The 3,770-nt window shown below is 35.8% G+C and overlaps 1 pseudogene; it reads left to right on the top strand.

The window, feature by feature from the left end:
- Nucleotides 1–390: 390 nt before the first annotated feature.
- On the top strand, nt 391–1,241 carry LOC114031677 (annotated as a pseudogene).
- Nucleotides 1,242–3,770: the final 2,529 nt, after the last annotated feature.

The raw sequence follows: 3,770 nt of genomic DNA, 5'->3' as shown, positions 1-3,770 counted from the left end.
ATTTTCTTTCTATGTGCTTGAGAATTCTGAGAAGGTCCTTGTATCAACATAGGCTCTGTCCTGCCTCCAAAACTTCTGATTTCCTCCTTACATGTATAGGTGAGACAGAAGTATTATTGCACTGATGTAGGAGTTAAGAGAAGGGAAAACAACAGCAGGACTGGGAAAATACAGAGTGGAAGGCCATAGTCACAAGGAGATTCATTCCTTAATATGTCCATCCATTTCTAGCCATCTGTACTTCATTCATCCATCTATTTATCCATCCATTCATCCATTCAATTCATTCATTTGCTGCTTTGATCAAACAGATGAAAAAAATAGAAAAGCTTACATTGTTTTGGTGGTAAATAATGTATATATCCTCTGAACATAAAATTTACAACAGTGATGGTGTCAGTGACTGGAAATGTGGGAATCATCACCCTTAGTACTATGGATTCTCTTCTTCAAACTCCCATGTATTTTTTTTCTCAGGCACTTGGCTCTCATCAATCTTGGCAATTCCACTGTCATTGCTTCCCAGATGTTGGTCAATTTCTTGGTGGAGAAAAAAAACCATTTCCTAGTATGATTGTGCAACCCAGATTGGAGGCTTCTTAGTCTTCATTGTTGCTGAGATTTTCATGTTGGCTGTCATGGCCTATGACCACTATGTGGCTATTTGCAATCCCCTATTATACATGGTTGTGATATCACAGAAGGTTTGCATCCTACTTGTTGTCCTTACCTACACCTACAGTTTAACTACAGCAGTGACTGTCACCTCTTGTGTTTTCTCAATGTCTTACTGTTCTTCCAATGTCATCAATCATTTTTACTGTGACAATGTCCCTTTGTTAACATTATCCTTCTCTGACACCTACATCCCAGAAACAACAGTCTTTACTTTTTCAGGAACTAATCTCTTCTTTTCCATGATCATTGTAATTGTGTCCTATTTCTACATCATCTTGGCCATCCTGAAGATATGTTCAGCAGAAGGGAAAAAGAAAGCCTTCTCCACCTGTCCTTCCCACATGATGGCTGTCACTGTTTTGTATGGGACACTGCTTTTTATGTATTTGCAGCCCTGTTCAAACCATTCCTTAGACACTGATAAAATGGCTTCAGTGTTTTACACGCTAGTGATTCCCATGCTGAATCCTATGATCTCTAGCCTGAGGAACAAGGATTTGAAGGAGGCTTTGAAGAGAGTCCTCACCTTCCCTTGCCAAACTTTTAAAAACATAAATTCTTAAATATTCAAGTAAACCATGCGATTCATAAGCTAAGGCAGGGGTTGTCATATAAGGGGTCCAATGAGTAAATGGCCAGGAATATAAGAAAACTAGATAGTAGGTTAAAATATTTAAAAATGAATAAAAAAGGTATCAAAATCAAACAAGGATTGTTATAGTTATATATTGACTTAGAAAACCACATATTAACATTATTTATGTTTTATAATATTTTTGTTTATTTTGTAACATATTTGCCAAGTATGTTGAAACTTCTTCAGGCAGTAATCCAAAGTAGGCTACCTATTTGACACCTGTAGGTGACAGTCTGGAAGGAAAATAGTTGTAGAAAGGAATGGAGGAGAAAATAAGTTTAGGAATCAAAGGCAGACAAGGGCCTATAATCAAGTAAAATTGTGTAGATTAAATGTGGAAACCACAAGATGGAGGACCAAGAATTTCATATTAATTCTTGAGAGTCTTTTTATTTCCTACTGAGGGACTCATTTATGAGACTAAGCAACATTGCAAGTGAAGGGATGTGAACTGTGTGTGTACCCTTATCCTGGTATAGGTCAGGGCAGGAGGATTTGAGTTTCAGAAATCTATTTAAAACTATGTGTGTGTATATATATATGTGTGTGTGTGTGTGTGTGTGTCTGTCTGAGTGTGTGCGTGTGTGTGTGTATGTATATGTATATATTTTGTTCAATGATCTAATGATATTCTAAGTTCATTCAAGTGCCCATTCATATGAACTTGGAAGTAAATGTTACTTAATCCTATTTTTTGTCTAGCTATAAACATTTATTAAGTTTTTACTATGTACCACATGCTCTATTAATTGTTGGAGATATAAAGACAAGACTGTTTTTGTTCTTAAGCTTACATTTTAATTAGAAATACAACATTCAAACCAGTCAGTACAAATCAGCTGTAAACAGGATAAGTTGTAGATAACAGAGCAAAATTATTAGAATTTGGGAGGGGATGGGGATTATTATAGAGCAGAATTAATATGAAACCATCCTGAACATGTTGAAAGTTGATACTTGGTTATCTTGTACAAACTTCTGCTGGATTAACCCCATTTCAATTAATTGAGTGCTTTATGGTCATTAGCTTAGAGTCAAGCAGGATGGGAAATGGTTCCTTCAAAATTGTACTCATATTCCTGAAGTACAGTTCTGATTTTGAGCAGGTCATTCACCTAGATAATATTGTCATTTTCTTCATTCATCAATTTGAAAAGGTAGTACAAAAACAGGAAGGGTTAGAGAAAGGCACTGTGGACCAGTACAATATACACTGTATGCATACGTTGCAAGTATTGGTCTCTACAGTTAACTGAACCTATGAATTTGAGTATAGAAAGACAGTTTTTGATGTGGCCCACTTATTTAGGTAATTGAATTTATCATGGATCTTTACCAAAGGAAAAGCATTGAGATATTTGATTGGCTATCTTTCTATGGACATGGGAATAGAGGAATAAACATAACCCCATGATAGAGAGGACACACATCAGGACTCCCTGTACATCTTCTGTCATTCTTAGAAGCTTAACAATAACCAATTATGTTACCCTTGAATTCTACCATTTCTTTCTTACATTCATTATTTTTCTAATTTGGAATTCAGTTAATGTATTTAGTTGCTGGGTTATGGCAAAGAACAATTTAATTGGGAATATGCACGCATCTGTTAAGGATTTGGAAGTCCATCTTCTATTTGTTGTCAGATTCATATTTGGACAATGTTCTTTTTCCAACTCCTGACATTGGAATTCTAATTTTGTGTCAACAACACATACATACACACACACACACACACACGTATATTTCCCCTCCTACCATACTCTGCATGCTACTGGCTCATTTTAATTTTTTTTTTCTTCCAAGTTCTAAGGCAGTAAATGAGGTATGTTCATTTGTTTCTACATTGATTACTAAACTTGTAACATATCTGTCACAATTAGTGTGTCAACCAGCATTCATCATGTTCTGCTATGCTAAAAGTAAAGTGCTAAGTGATGGGGAAATTAAAGCAAAAAAATAATTCAAGGTCAGAAGGAGCTCAAAGTCTAATGGGAAGACAACATGGACTCAATGATGTATAAAAAATTTATTCAGGATAAATAGAGACCAGTCTCAGAGGGAAGGCACTAAGATTAAGGATGGAAAAAGGCTTCTTGTAGAATTTGGGACTTTATCTGGGACCTGAAAGAAGCCAGGAAATCTAGGATGCAGACAAAAGGAGGTAGAGGGCTCTAAGCCTATGGGACAACCAGAGAAAATGCTCTGAGTGAGACAATGGAGTATGTAAGGAAAAGCACAGTATCACTGGATCAGGGTAAATGGTGGGAGTAAGATAAGAAGTCAAGTTATTAAGGGCTATAAAAGCTAAACAGCATTTAACATTTGTATGTGGCCATAATAAAGAGCCAATAAACTTTGATGACTAAGGAATAATTAATTAACACTCAGGTCCCATCCTAAATTCATTATACATCCTTTATTAAATGGAGTAAAGCTTGTCATCTATACTTTT

This window comes from Vombatus ursinus, unplaced genomic scaffold (assembly GCF_900497805.2).
Source record: "Vombatus ursinus unplaced genomic scaffold, bare-nosed wombat genome assembly UNPS02015250.1, whole genome shotgun sequence".
In the NCBI taxonomy this organism is placed as follows: Eukaryota; Metazoa; Chordata; class Mammalia; order Diprotodontia; family Vombatidae; genus Vombatus; species Vombatus ursinus.
The sequence above is the reverse complement of the archived record's forward strand: the minus strand, read 5'-3'. Positions and strand labels throughout refer to the sequence as shown.